Source organism: Nelumbo nucifera, chromosome 8 (genome assembly GCF_055504915.1).
Source record: "Nelumbo nucifera cultivar China Antique chromosome 8, China Antique-T2T, whole genome shotgun sequence".
NCBI lineage: Eukaryota > Viridiplantae > Streptophyta > Magnoliopsida > Proteales > Nelumbonaceae > Nelumbo > Nelumbo nucifera.
Window position 1 is genome coordinate 15,767,931 of NC_142656.1, and position 12,418 is coordinate 15,780,348.

At 36.8% G+C, this 12,418-nt stretch overlaps 1 long non-coding RNA gene across 1 annotated transcript; it reads right to left on the minus strand.

The window, feature by feature from the left end:
• Positions 1-2,918: 2,918 nt before the first annotated feature.
• On the minus strand, positions 2,919-6,633 carry LOC148789649 (uncharacterized). Its single transcript, XR_016079251.1, has 2 exons — positions 6,094-6,633; positions 2,919-5,243 (listed from the first exon to the last, which is right to left on the minus strand). It is a non-coding gene; the product is annotated as an uncharacterized LOC148789649 (long non-coding RNA).
• Between the last annotated feature and the right edge of the window lie 5,785 nt (positions 6,634-12,418).

Here is a 12,418-nt window from a genome sequence, read left to right on the forward strand (position 1 = left end):
GATAGGACAAGCTTGAAAGATGAACGCGATGTAAATGCCGCTAATATTTTGCTCTCATTTAGTTTATACTTTATATACTTAAGAAACAATAAGACAAATTAATTATCATCTCTTGCAAGTTGTAGCATGTAAAAGAATGGGAAGTTGGGAGGTCAATTTCGCTCCTTCCAGCAACGACGAAAGCTCTGAGGGTTGGACTTGTATTCCAAATTTTACAAGCCCTAAACTCTCTCTCTCTCTCTCTCTCACTCTCGTGTCCGTTCATGGGCACTTGGAAGGATGCATTCGTCCTTTGATGAGGAAGAGAAATTTGTTCTTGGGAGTTGGGCCCCCCTTGACTCATTGAAGTTATCTAGAGGTCCCAACTATAGTTTGCTAAACGCACATATGACAAAAGTACAACACATAAAGAAAGTCTGGGTACAATGCAGCTTCAACAATGAAAATACAAAAAAAAATATCATAAAAATAAAAAAAAAAATGGTCAACACATAGGATATGTTAAAAATCAATAAATTTAAAATAAATTGAAACATGTTTAATATATGATATTAAAAAAATATTTTTTGTATTATATTTTTAATATAACACATTTAATTATTATGTGTGTTTTTTATTAAAATTTTAGAAATTCTTCTTTATTATCATTTAATAAATTTCATATAAAATACACGTATAGTTCATATATCCACTATGGTTCAAGGGGTCTAACTCCCAAGAATTGTACAAAGAATTTGGTTCGGCTGAGAAATTCCAACTTGGTTCAAATTCAAGTGGGTTTTGGTTGGTTATGACTAAAATTGGGTCCAAACCCTCATCACCAACTCTAGTAAGGGATAACCCTGTCTGTCCCTTCCCTCGGAAAAACCAGTTGTGAATTGAGACTTTTGCACATTGCTCCATTTGGTTGCGTATTCATATTTTATAAAGGAACTCTTGAAGGCATTTGGTTGGCACAAGAAGTTGTTGCAGGCTGTGAGGCCCACCATAAGATTCTCTAGATTCCAAAAGCTGAAGGTTATATTTTATTATAAGACCTATCTGTAAAAACAAAGTTGAGTGCAATGTCTGAAGTGGATGGAGCCAACAAACTTCTCTTTTTTTTTCAAAAAAAAACTTTTTACTTTTAGGAAAATAATAATGAATTTTTTTTTTGTTTTGTTTTGTTTTAGTTGGTTTCACTTTCTTATATTTTCTTGGGAAACAACTCCCATATTCATAATTGCAATTAATCTTTACAACAATGCCACCAATTTCCATAACAAAATTTTAATTGGTCTTTGGAATACATACAGTCTTATGTAGTACATTCAACACTTATTTAGAAGAGGTTTGTTACACTATGTTTGGTTTGAAGGAAAAGGTAGGGAAACCTATACAAGGTTTGTAAGGTTTTCCCTACCTTTCCCTTCCTATCCCTACTTTTTTCCTTCAAACCAAACACAGCCTTAATTTCTTATTAGTTAGGGTTAAAAATTCCAATAGAACGTGAAAGAAATACCTTTTGAATGATCAAACCTTCAAAAATGCAGCAAATTTCACCTCCCTAAAACCATCAAAGCTAGGGGTGCTTGAAATTGAATAAAACACTCATGAAGAAGAGTGTTCAAAAAACCATTGGAAACAAAAAGGGGAAAAGGATGGCAAAGCTAGCAAATGGGCCTAATGTGTCAGGGGCGCGGAGTGGTCAGTGTCTACAATGTGCATCTCACAAAGCAGATGAGATGTACAATAAAGTGAAATGCCACATCCTTTGTTTGTCAATGATGACATGTACTTTCAAAATGGTTATGTAAAGGGCTAGAGAGATTCCATAAAGACTTCAATCCATGCCTAGAAATAATTCTATCATGTTCATATGAGTTGGAGAAACTGAGATCTTGAGCTGTATGGACTTCAGACTCCACAATTTAGGTTAGACAATCTTTTCATGCCAACCATTGCTCCAATTTGGTATCAATTAGAAGGCAACATGTGACACATACAGAATAAGGATTTGGTGAATGCATGGCTGTGTGTTTTCTATGAAATTAGAAAGAAAAATGGATTACGAAAATACAACAATACAATCTATTTAGACCCTATGAAGCAATTACAAGCACAAATTTACAACAGAAACAACTGTCTGATTGTTTTTATATGTGTCTAAGGAGCTGTTTGATGACAGCTGAAGCGGCTGAACTGGAAAGCTTCTTGCTTTGACTTTTGGTAAATAAGTTTTCAAGGAGGCTGTGGGCTATTTGGTGGCTGAAGCCATAAGCTGAGGTTGAGTAGATTACTGTGCCCTTGAATATTTTCTTATTTAATCATTTTAATCACTAAAAGTCAAAGCAAGAAGTAATGGATTTCCATCTTTACTCCTTTCTTTCTTTGTTTCTTTTTTGTTTTTTTTAATGGGTTTGTTATTTCCTCCTTTAAATGGGACCCATAGGTCATTAAACAGAAGCACCCAATATAAATACCTTCTGATCAGCTTTACCTAGACTCATATTAGAACGTGGGAGGACAAGTAGCACATGCAGTTACTCACCACAATGGAATATATATCCTTCCTGAGAGCATTCTGAACATGTTTGGCACTCTGAACCCATGAATGGTTTTGACACCATTGACAACCTCTCACAGTCTCACTACCTAAATATTAGCTGGATCATTAATTTCTAGTTTTGATTTTAAGCCCTTCTTTTCACGTAGGCTTGGACATCAAGTCTTGAATTAGAAGACTTTTCTTATGCATCACCAGCACATTCACGCACATGTTTGCGTTAATGGGAGAGAGAGAGAGAGAGAGAGAGAACATTGATAGCATAATCCCTATGCAAATCAGCTTACTAAAAATGAGATTAACATAGAAAAGGAAGTGTTTTTATGCATTAATTACTATCTATTGGAATGGAATAAAGGAGATTCTTAGAGGGTAAAAGTAAAACCATAAGAAGGATAGTTCTAGATTGATTCGAAGTCCCAGATTGCATTAAAAAATCCATCTAAAGAAAATAAAGCTCTAAAGATCTCTACCATTACATCCAAAATAGGAAGGTATACGTAGTACGTGATACACCAATGCTTAGCTTCCCATATTTCCATGGCGCAAAGAGATCTATTTATATGCTTTTTCTTCTCCAAAAGTAGATTATATTGGATCCGATCAACCTTGAAATCTCAACTTTTTGACCTGCAGAAAGACTGGGTAATTGACGAGTGCAAATCATTATTTAATACTCAGGATTAATTTAATGGTCCAGCTTTTAATCTTTTCAATACATTACAAATCTGATCTGCTACTAGTAATATAAATAATGGTGGCTTTGACACAGACTAAAGTTGATAGAAAGAATAGTTAAACAACACCCACTATCCTAATACAACAAATGAAAATTGTAAAATAAGAAGACTAATCAAGGAATCCTCAACAGTCAGCAATTGTCACAAATTTAATACAAACTCCCTTTTCTGCTTTGCAGTCTGTCTGAAATAGTATATCCATATATAGAATCTTTGGGCTGTGTTTGGTTTGATAGAAAATAAGAGAGATTAGTGCATGAACAATGAGAAAACATCTAACTAATACCATACCACTAAAATAAAAGCAAACCCACTCAATTATCTGATCTATGCAGTTCAATTTCTCTCCCAACAGTGTAATTAATGAACCTTTGGATGTTGGAGATCAGAATTCAGATGTGACTTTTGGCTGGACAACCAGATATGTAAAGGAAGTTGGTCTAGAGTCATGCCCATCTATATTAGAAGAAGTAGTGCATGCAAGGTTCTAGCTTCTGTGGACTGGTACAGGAGCTATCTACTCCTATAAGTGACTCAGTTTGTCAACTGGCTCGCTTCAGTACATGTGGGTCTGGTTCTTAATGTAGGGCTTGTACACCCATTTGTCATAAATAGAGTTACTGTTACAACCATGTAAGGAAAAGACATAGACACTAAGATCTGAAGTAGAGCTACTTACTCTTAACCAGGCCAAAAACCGTATGTCTCTGGCACTTATCCTCGGCCATACATCTCGTGTCTTATTAACTCTACACAGACAAGAAAGGATAAGTTCCTTTCTTAGTGGGTCAAGAACAATTTTATTCACTGAAGATTTTTTTTTTCCTGCAAGTTCTCTATTTGAGTTTTTCACTGGTATGATTATTTTCATTTGTTTATTATCTGTGGAGCTGAAAAGTTTATGGTGTAAATCAAGTTGGAAAGGAATCCAAACTGAGAAAAGACGAAACACTGAAGCAACTAACAAGCATTGTGGTCCATATATTAAGCAATTATTTGATAGAGTTCATTCTAATCAGCCCCAGTTTGTCGATGGATTAGATGCTTCGAGTTTATCCGAAACAGCCCAGAAGATTGCTGGTTTGTCGAATGATACAGCACGGTGGATTACAGGCACTCTTCCTCAGAACATTTAGCAGGCAATAATTGAATGTAACTTATTACAGTTAGAGCGTACAGCTTCATATACGGAGTCTGAGCAATAATTTGCAGGAACAAATACAGAAACAATAAATAACCAGGAAAAATAAAACACAAACACAAAAACACAGATCAGTGATTGAACTGTCCCGGATCCCCGAAAACAAGGCAGAAGAAGACAAACCTTTGTAGCTGGTGCCTATTCTGTGGTAGACAGTTCTGCAATCCAAAGTTTAAATTCCATTGCCTTTCTTAAAATTATCCATGCAAGATTTTTACAGTAGAAACTGATGCATCACAACTCCCCACAAACTCAGATTGATGGGTCCCTGATATCTTATATGCCCATATATCAGTTGTTTCTTTTTAATTGGTAATTGTTCATTCGCTGGTTATGGAACCATGAATTGGGAGTATATAAAATGTTTCAGGTAATCGTTATTTTATCAAATCCAATAGAACAAGATAATATTGTGGAAATACAGATCCAAGGGTCCACCATATCCCATTAGAAGACTTGAATCCATGAGTTATATTTCCTCTTGCCTGTAGTGGACTGGAATCTAAAGTTGGAGGATATAAAATAGATCCCAAGAAGAAGGGTTAAAAGATGTTCAGAGAAGCCATTCATCTAACCATTTGAAACAACAAGCTTCAACATCAGGAAATAGTGCTCCTCATCAACCATAAATATTCAATGCATGCACCTTTGCATGAACGTCGTTTTCTTGAAAGTATTAATGGAAGAGACGATGGAAGATATTATTTATATTCATGAATCTCTCCAACCTACCACAGAGAGAGAGAGAGAGAGAATCCTGCATATGAGACGGAATTGCACCACAGATTTCTTGTTATAATAATACCAGAGAAAGAAAAACAATACTTGTGAATTAAAGTAACAATAAAGGTATAGTAATATAAGGATTAAATTCATTTTGCTACATAATGAAGCTATAAAAATGAGGAAATAGAGTAGGTAAAAACTGACAGCAAATAAACTAATAGATAAACAAAAAGAGCGCAATACCACAGAAAATTATCAACAACGGTTGTGTCTTCTGAGTTCCCTAGAAATGTAAAACAGGTCCTTCAGACAGCTTACTTTCATTAGAAAATTAAATCAGTTTTCTAAAAGTTGTACTCAGATGACAAACTTAGATCATTGGCTTTTGAAATTTATGAGAAAAAAAAAACTGAATTATCCAGCTAATTCAAAGAATCTCTTGGATTTACACAGAAATCCTACCAAATAAGAAGGTCTATCACTATCACTAGAATCAGGATGACTGATGAGAAAAGTCTGCGCAGAGAGCAAATCCACATAAAGTTCCTCAAAACTAACTATTGTGTAACAAACACCAAAATCGATCTAACCATCGGCAATAACACTATGGTTTGTAGAATTATGAACAGAAAGCTTGAACAGACTAAAACAAGCAAGAAACAGGTCATCACATTACAAGTTTCTGTAACAAACCCACAAGTGAAACACCAGATCTAGAGTCCAGCACCATTAAAACAATTGTAAAGAGAAAATTAAGTCTGCACTAATGAGAAAAAAACCCATCCCATCAAACACCATGTAAGACAGGCCAAATTCTGACATTGACAAGTCAGATTTTCTCACAGTTAGTAGAGTTTCAGAAAGAAAACTCCAACACTCACCCAAAAGGACAGATCGGGTGATCAGCAGGAACTGCAGAAGAGATAATTCTAGTATGAAAAGATTTGCTGCTAGATAATGCTAAACAGAGCTTTGAAACCAAGCCGAGGTTTTGTGAGTTTGAAACCAAGGGACAACGACCATGCATCCAAACCCTATCCGTATTTTCCCACAGCTTTATTGAACCGCAGTAGGCACAGTCCCAACTTTCTTAACACTGGGGTAGCTTCTGAGTAGGATATAGACCCATGCAGTTCAAGAAAGCTGTGGAAAAGTACGAAGAGGGTCATCTGTGAAATGTGAAAACAACACCCCTAGAGATTTAGATCTTCTCAACTCAGCTAACCCTAATGGAGTTGATGATTGTAAGGATGATAAGAAGAAAGAAAGAAACAGAGAAAGAGAAAGAAAGAGGTGGGAGTGGAGAGGGTGGAGAGAGAAAAGAGGAGAGAGGAGAGAGAAGAGGAAGAAGAAGCAGATGTAGGTTTAGAGGGGTGAGAAGAAGTAGTATTTATAGGAGAATTCAGAAGGTTTTCCACCCAATCCCGAGAAGAATATTAGGTCCAAAAACTGAACCAGACCTTTTTCTTTCTACCCTTTCCATACCAATTAAAAAGCCGAAGACTTTTGGACTCATTAAAACCCCAGAAAAAATAAATAAATCAATTAAGAAGGTATGAGATCACAGACATGGGCGGGGTTGTGATGCAACCTGCCGGATCCAACGGTGACGGTAGCCCTTGTGGGGTACAGAAGTTGGGCCCGACCCACATCAGATCTGTCGAATTTTTGGTGTGGTTTTGTCTTAAACTCCCCCTCTCTGACTCTCCCTACACAACCCTAAACCAGATTTAAACCAAATTAACCTCAAATGATTCAAAATTAAGCTTTAGCACATGCACGCATGTGACCCCAGGTCTGGCCCACCGTTGGAGCGTGTGATTGACATACACCCCGTTTTTCCCGGACGAAGGTCGCGTTGTCGGGTTGGGGTGGCAGACATTTCTACTTGTACGAGGGGGAGTGCGCAGGTTAAGTTCCTGCGCCATCGAACTTCGTGGGTTGCCCCTTAAAATAGCTGGCAGACACTAATTAAGCCCACCCTTTTCACTAACCTACGCATTAATTACTAATAATTTATCGTAAGCTTATTTTATCTTTCTCTCTCTCTCTCCTCTCCTTCTCTCACCCCATCAACATACACACATGCCCGACACAATTGAAGAGGTTTGTCGATTTGATTTAACCCACAACTTTGTCTTTAGTCTTTTCCTACTACATCTATTAGCTTTGTTCATGTTCCTTAATTTGTTTCTCCTGTTGTCCTTTCTTTCTCTCTTGGAATTATTTTTGGGCCCTCCTGGTGTCAATTCCTGACCCGACCCACCAACCCGCCCCCCCTCCTCTTTCATTCCAATTCGACTCAGCCTCATCATTTCAGCTCTTGTTTGGAGCTTACTCAAGATGATGAAAACCATGCCAGTGAATGGTCAAGGTCTTTCCGGGTCCATGGCTGGAAGTAGTACCCGGGTCAGCTTTAGGTTGAGGGCTTCTTCACCCGAACCACCAATAGAGACCCAATTGCTTTGGGTTAGGCGCCATTATTAGATCAAGATTGTCTGAATTCTAATGGTGCCAATTGGTGGGTAGCATAGGCATGGATGAATTCTAGAATTTGCAAGGTTCAGATCTCAGATTCTACGCATGCCTAGAAAGCTTGGGATCATCCAATGTTTGATTGGATGGTGAGGATTGATGGGCATTTTCACTATGTAAAGACTCCTGCTTGTAGACAGCTAGGTCTGTACAAACTTCTTGTCTGTATTTGGTTGTCTCAACAAGTCACAAAAGGTCAATGGAGTTCCAATAGAAGATCTTGAAGAAGGGAAGTAATTAGTATTGTTTCCTAAATATGGGTGATGGTATTCTGTAATGTACACACCATATTGCCTTACATGCAGTATACATTTTAGGGTAAGGGTCAATATGATCAATGGATTTCAAACCACCATCCTTGTCGCCGTTCTTCTCATCATCATTTAAGCCTTATCCCAACTATATATGAGATCAGTTACATAAATCCGATATCGTCAGTTCATTCTATTCATCCATCACATGTGCAGAAAATTATTATATATGAGAGACTAATCTCAAATTCTTGGAGTGTTGGGATTTCATATTTGTACAACATGTGAATGTGTAGCCTTATAATTCATGATAACAGAGATAATTGTTTTATGAAGTGGTTTAGGAATTAGATCTGGCAATCACTGATTAGGTCTTAAATAATATATATTGCATTATTCTAATAAACCCATCGTGATTGAGGTTTTCTTTTTATAATCTAATCTTCAATGCTGTCCTCTCCCAACTCCCATTACTCTTTTTTCATCATTTTACCTTTTTAATTTCCTTTTCCTTTCTATTTAACAACCTTGATAGCTTAAATAAAATTAGGGTTCTCCGTTCTCAGAAGGAAGTTAACTAATCTTACTTTTGGGATCTGCTACAATTGCCCTAATTTCACTAGTCAATGAGCAGCTGCTAAAAATGTTAGATATATCCATCGATTCAGTGTAATGTTATATACATGAAAATAGCTACTATATCTTCAAACAATTTCTCACTATTAATTTTGATCTCCACTTCACATTAAGATAGAAAGGATGAAAGGAATAAATTGGGCACAGCTCTTTAAATGTGTCATTAGTTTAATGGTGATCCATCAAAGTAAAGAAATAATAACACCAGCATTTTGTTGGATGAATTTCCACTGACTAACTGCAATAATTTATAAAGAAAATGTCAAACCTGTAAGCAGATGAGAGAGAGAGAGAGAAATGGTTGATATTGATGGAGGTGACTAATCCTTCCTCATCTCCTTATCTCCTCATGCTCTTATATTTCCATTTGGTTTCTGCTGAGATGTCTCCTCGCTTCGCTGTCAGATTGGAAGGAGTACAAATACAAGTATATAGAGTGCAAAGTCTTGTAATATTTATAAAGAGAAATGTCAAATTAACCTGTAAGCAGACGAGTGAGAGAGAGATGATTGATATTGATGAAGGTGACTAATCCTTTCTCATCTCCTTATCCTCACGCTCATGTATTTCCATTTGTTTTTTGCTGAAATGTTTCCTTGCTTCGCTGTCAGATTGTGAGATTGAAGCTATTATTTTCACTTTTGGCTCAGTCTGGAAGGAGTACAAGTACAAACATATATTGTACTCTAAACTGAGCCTTTATTTTCACTCTATGAGGAAGTTATACTTTCAAAAGGCATTACATGAAACTAGATATGTTCATGGGCCGGGCCGGACTCGGGCCGGGCTTTTACTCTTCATGAAGAGAAATTGGTTAGGCTTGAGCCCGAGCCCGAACCGACCAACGGGCCTACAACTTGGGCGCGAGCCTGGGCTTTTATTCACCGCCGGTGATTGTGTTCATCGGAGCTGAGTTCGCAGTTAGCTGCGATTTTAACAGTAAAAAGTGTGTCAGTTCGCGTCTGAGAGAGAGAGAGAGAGAGAGAACTTGGCGCCGCCACCGGTGTCTGAGATTTGAAAGAGAAGTGAGAAGAGGAACGAGAGAGAGAAAGAAAGAGAGAGAAAGAGAGAGAGAGAGAGAGGACTCACCGCCGGAGTTGTTGCGCCGATGAATGTTCGCCGCCTCACTGATTGTGTGGCTGCCTGAGAGTGTGAGGACTGAGGAGGATGTGAAGAGAATAGAGGTTCGGCTAAGGGAAAAGAGATGAAAGAGAAGAGATGTTCAGCTTAGGATTTTTTAAGTTTAGTCTATAAATCGGGTCGGGCTATTTTGGCAAATTCCGAGCCCGACACGAATTTATTGTGGGCCGAGCTTTTTGGCCTGAGGTTAAACCCGCGGACTCATTTGCATGTTCAAGCCCATCCAGGGGCCGGGCCAGCCCGTCGGGCCACCCGGCCCATGAACAGGTCTACATGAAACAGAAGTTTGTACCTTTGCTCATCAATTTCACAAATCAGAATTTATGCTTCTTTATTATAAACTTAATGTGCTCATACAGTATTGGTAAATGAAAATATTGGCAATTATGGATTAGTTTTTCATTTTAGGGATGCATACACAAATAACTTAATAATATAGGGTTCAATGCAAAATTTCGGACGGGGGGGATTATAGCCTTTCAAAAGTTTTGGGGGCTTCAAGCAAAATGCCCAAATATTAATGTTAAATAAATAGAATTCCCTTAATAATGGATTCGCTTTTAACATAAATAAATTAAAGTCATGCTCATCCTTGTTAATATATATGTATTAACTTAGGCTCTATTTATTTATATATACTGGTGCGTAAATGGATGGGAGTGCAAATGGGCTGAGGCTGAGTGTAGATTCTGGGTTGCTTTTGCTTCAGTCTCAGCTCTGTTTTTTTGGTTACTGAGGAGTAAAAACGGAAAGCAAAACGATATGGTCCCCCACTTTAGATAAAAAGAGAATGAAGGAGCAAGGAGATTGTTTGTCCGGGAGGAGTAAAATAAGTAGTAGTTTGGCACGATCCCTATTGTATATGAGAGAGAAGGCAGGAGGAAGGTGGTATAAATTATATATGTATCAGTTAGATCAGTTAGATCTGGCAATTGGGTTGGGTGGGTCGGGTTCAGATTGGGTCAAAGGTATTTGAGGTTGATTTCAGGTCGGGTTGACTTTTGGGTTGGGTTGTCAAATGCTAGACCCTAACTTTAAATGTTCAGGTTAGGGTTGACTCATGGGTCAATTTAGGTCATCCCAAAAAATAATTGAAATTTAAAAAAAAAATAAAGAAAAATTACATGAAAATGTCAAAATTAAAAGAATTAACCTTAAAATTTTAAATATAAAATAAAAAACGTGAACATTAAACAATTTAAAGAGTAAACAATAAAAAGTAATGACTAAATAGAAAAAATTAAAGAGTGAAAACTTCTAACAATGCCTAAATAATCTCAATTAGACTTGACAATCAGGTCAACAGGTTAATCCATGAGTCAGCCCAACCCAACCCAGTTTTTTTTTTCAGGTCAAGTCATTTTCATATTTGGGTAGCTAAATCTGAGACCCTAACCCAATTTTTCAGGTTGAATTGGGTCGGGTTCATGGGTTGGGTCAACTTTTTGCCAGGTCTAGTATCAGTTTTTGGATGCAAAATTTGCACCGCCAATGAATGTAATGAGACAAAAAGCGCAAATTTAAATCCAGTAGGATGGTCACTGAGCACCCTTTAAATATGAAGACACCGGATCCAACCCACATAATTGCAAGTTCCTTATGTGGTATATGGTCAGTAGTGGACCTCACGTGCACCTGCTTTCTCCCCACCCCTTAAGTCCCATGTAATGTGTGTAATATGTAAAACCAGAAAAAAGAAAATCATGGTTACAAACAAATAGATGTAAATTGAAATTAGGTGCAAAATTTGAATTTCACATATGCATTGCAAATAAGTAGAAACTTAGGCTCAAGAGTATACATACAAATATGTACAATGCAAATGCATACAAAATAATGCAAAATATAAGGTTTTGCACCCTACATATTTGTATTTGTACTCCTAAAATGAGCCTTAGGCTGCATTTGGAAACGATGCAAATGGAGCATAAATCTCGGTTCAGGATAAATTTGCACTCTGGTTCACTTTTGCCTGTATTTGGCAACATTACATTTATGCATTGACAAATGACAGACCAATGCATATTTACATTGACAATAAGATGTAAAAGTACATCAATAAAAAAGAAGCAAATTTGCATTCAAGAGAGCTTTTGATTAAAATAAAAAAAGCATATGCTTTATTGGAATTCATGTTTGCATCCATTACAGCTAAAAGTCTGAAGTTTGTTTGGTAAGATGGTAATTTTGATAATGCAAAACTAACCCAATTTTGCAATTTAATTGAACCATTTTACACTCTATATATTTGTATTCACACTTATTTGCATCTTTCCCAAACGCAGTCTTAGAAACTCTACAAATTTGGAAAAGTACAAATACATGCAAATATATACAATACAAATTAATATAATACAAAATACAAGGTTTTACACTCTACAAATTTGTATTTATACTCTTTTCAAGCTTGGCCTTAACTATTCTCATAGGCCATTTTGTTGCGCTTTCTATAGCATGATTCTAATAAACAAAAAGCTAGACCTTTGGTACAAATTTTAGGGCTAAGAGGGTAGACACCTATTTTTAGCCATTTATATTGGATATTATTTCAATTCTTAAAACATTGACTATCATAAACTTGGGTGTACCCATTTGTTAATTTGAACCCTATAATCAAATTAAGCATGGGACCCCTACTGTTTCT